Genomic DNA, 7,383 nt, shown 5'->3' on the forward strand with positions numbered 1-7,383 from the left:
GAGTTTGACCTGTTGCTCTGTTGAAAGCGCTGTGCCTGCTAGATTGCGATCGAGATGAAGGACACTCAGCCAATGTTGGGTTAATAAATTCCTAAACAAATCAAATAAGCATCTGTTACTCCGAATGCGAACAAGGTCATTCCATATGTACATATGTACTTCTGAACTCTGCCACATTGTTAGTGTTAAACGAAACTTGAACATTTTTAATCCATCTCTGTTCTATGTAATAGCTTCTTTTGTCTATGATCATGTTTAGACCAGTGGTTACCAAATTGAAGACCTTTTTGACAACCTCACTTTGGTCTATGAACCATAGCCAATGTTGATTTCATTATTTGAGACATGGAAATCACTACCAAATCATTTTTAAAGCCATTATATGTATTATTGAGATTATATAAATATTAACCTGTTTGACTGGTCCCTTGAATGTAAAGGGGTTCAACTGAAACTCAAAACAAGTAGGATTATAAATAATGTAAACTTGGAGCTAATGTTCTGTCGCTGGAAAGTTCAGGAACAGAAAGCTCTGTGACTCTTAAACAGACAAAGGACGATTGTATTGTATTTTAATACTTTCTGTGGAAAAAGCTGTGGTGATTGAGACTGGAAATTGAGAGCAAAAGACAAGTTGATGGATACAAATAGGTTTAGCAAATGTTTTTTATTTTAGTTATGTAGTAAATAAGGTTTGGGGAGATAATGATCCATACCTGATACTTCTCTAACACTCTCCCGGTTGCTTCCCCTCCCTGAGTATATTGTTATTTTCTCAGCTGCAAAATACAGTACCTCATTAACAAATCAGGCAACTGTCAGAACCTTCCTTCTTCAACATGGTTGTTTAGGAAGAAAATTACATTTGCATGGAATATATAGACCAGGGTCTGTACTAGAAAACAGTGACCAAAAGTGTTGTTGATACTATACATGTTTATAGTAAAAAAAAAAGAATACAAAAATCAGTTATAGCTACTTTTATATACTCCTATGTGCCAAAGAGACGCACGTTCTGTGCTTTTCTGGCTGTTTCTACTTGTCCAGATTACGACTGCAGATTTTACACTACAAATGATCAGCAGTTCTCTTTTCCTCACTGAATAAGGGTGGATTTGTGTACTTTGTCAGAAGGTAAAACAATGAGACTAAACAAGGCCTTGTTAGTTCCCTGTATTGATCACTCGGACAGCCCTCCTAGTTTTTAATCCTGTTTCATATCTGCAGAAGCAAAGCCAGAATGCCACATATAAGGCTTATGGTGGAGAAAGATAGGATAACAATAGCATTTTGAAGTCAGAGCCATATTTACCTGTCAGGTTAGTTATACTCTCATAAATACAGCGTGTTTCAGTTTCATCATAGAAACAGCCGTGCTCAATGAATGCACACCTCGGTTTGTTAGAGGTCGCAATACTTTCACAAAGGCGTGGATCAAGTCCACAGGGAGAGGCCGACCGTTCTCGTGACTGCTGAGTCAGATTGCTAGCTTCCTACAAATCAGGTCCAGTCATTAATGTGATTAGTCCAAGATGCATTACACAAATTAGTGGTGCAAACATTATTTCAGTTTTAACACTAGCTAGGTAATACATCAGTGTAAGGTTAACCTAAATGTACGACTGCTCATTACAGAATAGATTTTCATTTGCAGTCTTTCCACAGCACTAAAATGACAATGTCAAACCCATCCTCCAGGCAAAACATTATCATGAGTTCTCGCTGCTTATTTGAATAACTGTTCACATCTGGAGTAAACAGTAGCTATATGTGTGTGTGTGTGTGTGTGTGTAAAATCTATGTATGTGTGTGTGTATATATATATATATATATATATATATATATATATATATATATATATATATATATATATAGTACAGACCAAAAGTCTGGACACACCTTCTCATTCAAAGAATTTTCTTTATTTTCATGACTATGAAAATTGTAGATTCACACTGAAGGCATCAAAACTATGAATTAACACATGTGGAATTATATATGGAATTATATACATAACAAAAAAGTGAGAAACAACTGAAAAATGTCATATTCTAGGTTCTTCAAAGTAGCCACCTTTTGCTTTGATTACTGCTTTGCACACTCTTGGCATTCTCTTGATGAGCTTCAAGAGGTAGTCACCTGAAATGGTCTTCCAACAGTCTTGAAGGAGTTCCCGAGAGATGCTTGGCACTTGTTGGCCCTTTTGCCTTCACTCTGCGGTCCAGCTCACCCCTAAACCATCTCGATTGGGTTCAGGTCCGTGACAGTGGAGGTCAGGTCATCTGGCGCAGCACCCCATCACTCTCCTTCTTGGTCAAATAGCACTTGATGCCTTCAGTGTGACTCTACAATTTTCATAGTCATGAAAATAAAGAAAACTCTTTGAATGAGAAGGTGTGTCCAAACTTTTGGTCTGTACTGTATATATATATATATATATATATATATATATATATATATATATATATATATATATATATATATATATATTTACTGGGGTAGAGAAATATTGATCTGTCCAATTTTTTTTGGATTTTCTTGGGTATGTTGTTCAATGGAATGTTGTTTTTATGATGATTTTATGAACTATTGCCATAGTTATCAAATGTAAGCTGGGTAGTGAAAAATAGACAAATGTTGCTTAGCTAAAAAATCTATACCAATCCTGTGCTTATCAAACAGTCTGTGACAGTTAAGAGAAACAGTCCTTCTGCCAGTGCATTGTTTCAAGTTAGTTTTACTATTATAATTTTTTTTATTATTACCAATACTCTCCTATTAATATCAATACACTATTTATTCATTATGCTTGTCTGAATTGCCTGTAAATTCTGGCAAAATAAAAATAAATATAAGGGCAAAACACATTACCAAACTTAAAAACTTGACTGCAAATCAGAAAACACCACAGGAAAAACAGAAGAGTAAAATCAGAAAAACACCAACGTTAACTCAAAACGGAAAGGGTAAGTCACAGCACGTGTGAGTCTGAGAAACCGTGGTAAACGAGCAGGAGGATGTTCACAGCAAGAGGAAATATGTTTCTAAACAATTCTACTGATGCTGCTGTGCTTATTTTTATCGATAGCATTCATATGATGTTATTTTACATACTCTGCCTTTGCATGGAATCAGTATGACTATTTAAACACTGAAAGCCAGGCAACTTCAGCAAAATATTTACTACTCAGGAAAATAAAACCACGTTTCTTTGCATTCAGTTATTATTGGTTTGTGATAAGTCAGGTCTAATCAGCAATAAATCATTGATAAAGACCTACCCTAGTTAACACTGATTGATTTTGCTGTTGTGTATTAGGTTTTGCTGCTGTGTTTTCGGATTTGCCATTTTGTTTTTTAATTTCTTTAAGGTTTATTGTTAAATTCTTGGTCTGTTAAATGTGTTTTGCACTTATGGACCAGCAGCCAGAAACAGTTCTACCCCTGTTATGCATGCAAACAATTATAAGGCCTTCAGGGCTTTGTGCTCGCTGACAGTTTACTCTGTGAGTGTGTGTGCATAGTGGAGGGGGTGTTAGTAAGGCAGGGTGAAACATGTGATAGATACAGGAAGTGATGTCAACTGCTTTGCTTTTCAAAAGAACAATTATCAGTGTTATTATCCAATATGACAGAAGGTGATGTGCAGCATGAATCCAGCAGGACACATGGTCAGCCTGGAGCTGTGACAGATGGAGCCATTGTTGACACACACACACTCTCTGAGGGCCAAAAGTTCAAGCCTGGGCAATCATTATGAATGTGATGAATAGGGGATCCTTTTTGTTTAACAAATCAGGACAAAAAGTGTTAAAGCAGATGAAATCTGCTTTATTCAGTGTGCTAACTAAAGTAGTATTACAAGGATATAAGTGTTTGTAAAAACATTAGGTATAGCACACATACAGAAACAGTTCAACCAAGATGAATAAAGGTTGTATTTCCTATCATGGTTTTCTGTCAGAGAGGAAGTACAAACTAAGAACCCTTGAATAACCTTGTCACTTGTCAAGAGTGTAAGAAAATATTTGTACAGACATCTGACTATTTATCTCCATATAACGAACTTCCGTTTAATGTATCATATCACACTAACCTGATGAGAAAGAAAATTATAAAATAATATGTGAGAACATTCATTATATAACTTTATTATATGTTCAAAATACACTCTTAAGCCTGCTATTAGTATAAAAGAAACTTGAAATTGTCATCAGTTACAGGGCAGCCAGGCACTTCGGCCAAACTACACTCCTCCTGTTAACAGGACTAACCAAAATGGTTTCAGGTTTCACCCAGTGCCACAATAAGCTGTTTGTTTTGTTGTTGTTTTTTTAAAGGCAGATTGTGTTTATCAGAGAACAAAAGAAGAATTAATGTTGATTTGCGGAGCTAATTTTAAGATTTTAGCATCCTGCAATGTAAAGCTAAACACGTTCAACAATAAATTCATGAATTGCCACGATTTGAGTCCAGTTTTCTCCTTAGAAAGAAAGTTTTCTGCAAATAAATACAAAATTATTCTGTCTAATCACCTTTATCCTATAATGAAAAATTTCTACAAGGTATGAGGGCTTACTGAATAGTATAGCAAGCAGGAAAATAGTATAAATCATATAATAGACCTCCTAAACCATTTGTAAAGGTTAAATGCCACTGTTTTACCATCATCAGAACTGAGAGAATATATTTAGGTTCTAATACATTTCACATTTCTTTTAAGTCTGAAGCTGAGTGCCGGATGAAAGGATGTATGGAGACCTGCAGGGGTTACTGGTGTGGAAAACAGGAAATTCAGCCAGAAATTCTTTATCCATCAAGAAATACTAAATAAGTAATATGATTTCACACATAATATGTAATATAAATTCATACATTCCACAATACAATATTTGTGAAACACTGTTTTTACTAAGAGTACAATCCTGATTTTTACAATTGATTAAATACTGTTTACGATAAATTCTGATAAAAAATAATGGAAAAAATACATCTAATGTTTCCCCTGAAATAGGAAGCGGGCCCGCTGGGTCATCCAATCTGCTTTGATTCCTCTGTTTTTGTTCTGACTGATGGATGGCTTCTCAGCAGGAGCACAAGCTTAACTTAATGCCTGCACAATGTTACAAACATCAAGCAAAGACAATCTTCTACAGTGGACTGCAACAAAATATCTATTTGTCTGCTTGGTATAAAAAATTTATACCAGTTCATAGTTTTATGGCAGTATGAGTCATATACAGTAATTTATTTCACCACATCATTGCTAAGCCTCCATAGCTATCAAGCATGTACTCAAATCTAGTAAATCTTAAAGTCTTAAAGAAATATACATTGACCCAAAATACATCTATTTGAATGAGATTCAAATAGAATTTTCTTTTTCACAATAATAAAAAAACATTTGTTGCAAACCTGCAGAGTTTTTATTAATTTGCCTACTCTAATTTGAAAATATATGCAGGATATGCATCATTAATAATCACTGCCAGCAACTGAAACAGTACAATAAAGGATGCATCTGTGGTTTGCTCCTTGCATGTGTAGCTGCTTATTATTGGAGTAGACAGTATATCGTGGCCCACTTCTTACACTAATACATGTAATTAACTTCCTTAAATATGTTCCCGTATGTAAGCCTCAGAAGCTTCATCTAATACATTCTGCTCCTGCCAAAGCTCTAACCCAGTGTTATTCTTGCATTTTCAGCTACTTATTATTAACTTGTCAACTAGAAATACTGTAATTGTTGTCTTTTTTCTAATATTGTTTGCTATATACCCAATACATATTATTTGTGCATTTTAGTGCAATTCACTCAATTCTGGTGTAATCTTTAAGATAGCTTGCAGTGGACTTTATATAACCTTGTTTGCCATGACCAATTTTATAGCGAACTAAAAACAAAAGCAAAGCTAATTTTAGCAGGTAACATAATGTTATTCAAATGCAAGCTTGCTAAACAGATACCAACAAGCCAGCTGTCTACCTACAACAAAGGAACAAAGGAAAATAAGATAAATGATTAAACAGGAATATATACTCTAAATATTTATAGCTTTTGGCAAGTATCCAATTATCTTATTTTTGTTATTATTTTTTTACAACAGAGAAGTCCAGTTGTTGGGATTCAAACACATCTTTTTGATAAAAAAGGCCAAGGTCTTAACCACTAGGCTAGCCATTCCCCACTTCCCTTTGGGTTTCCTCTGGGTTCTTTGGTTTCCTCCAATTGTCCAAGAACATGTAGTTATTTGAAATGGCTATGCTGGGTGTAAATTAATGTGTATGTACTGCTATAAACTAGCATCTCATCTAGAGGGAGTTTTTCCATACTGTGCCCAGCGATACAGTTATGGGCTCCAGCTCCACCGTGACTCTAACCAGAGAAAAGTGATTGTATATACGAACCTATTTTATTGTGCAACTCAGATATTTGACTCTGATAACCCTGTGCATACATATGCATCTAATTCGTTTCACACGTGTTCCTACCAAAGTCTTGTTCGTGGAAATATATATTTTATTCTACATGATTGTTTATCTCGTGAACATGAAAGATTTAATGAACTGAAGAGCTGTGTTGTTTTGGGGGACCTAAATTTGCAGTGCATGGGGACTCTCCAGTGCCAGGAAACACTGCTGTTAGTGCACACTGAACGTCAACGTGGCCATTGAAGTCTCTGTCTGTGTCTGTATCTGTATCTGTAGGGGCGCCTCCCAGTGGATAAGCTGCTTTTTGTGCAGCAGATGCAGGATTTCCTGTGATATGCAGCGCTGATGCAATATGAGATCAGACTCTCAAAGTGACCGGAATTCGTTCTAAATGACATACACACTCATATTTCACAGCAGTCCAAACGACCCAGACTGTGATCTTAGACTTAGCATCTAATTCAATTTCTACCCAGCATGTGTCTATTTCACGATTCTATGAATGGACCATGCTGTCTTTCAACTTACTCCTCCGTACATCACTAAAATCAGCACTATAACATCCTTGAACGGTTACTTAAACTAATTTACTGTAAATAAAGTCTTACGGTTAATGACTGTGGTTCTTTTAATTGTGTAAGAGATGAACATTCCTGTGACTGTAGGCAGGGATTTATCACATAGTACTCTGTAGCGTACTATCGCACACTGACGTAATGTTCAAGTCGAGCTTCGCATAGCGAACGTACCATTCTTGACTCATTTCCAGGGGCAAAACGCGATAAAATAAATACTTTAAAAAGACACTGAAGATTTCCGCATTTAATGGCGGACTAGACAGTAATAAATACATCTTCTATTTTCAATCTTCATGCAACACTGGTTAAAAAAGAGGTAAAATATAAAAAAAGAAGCCATATTAAGTGTTCAGCGCTCCTCTAAAGATCA

This window comes from Silurus meridionalis, chromosome 23, assembly GCF_014805685.1.
Source record: "Silurus meridionalis isolate SWU-2019-XX chromosome 23, ASM1480568v1, whole genome shotgun sequence".
Lineage (NCBI taxonomy): Eukaryota > Metazoa > Chordata > Actinopteri > Siluriformes > Siluridae > Silurus > Silurus meridionalis.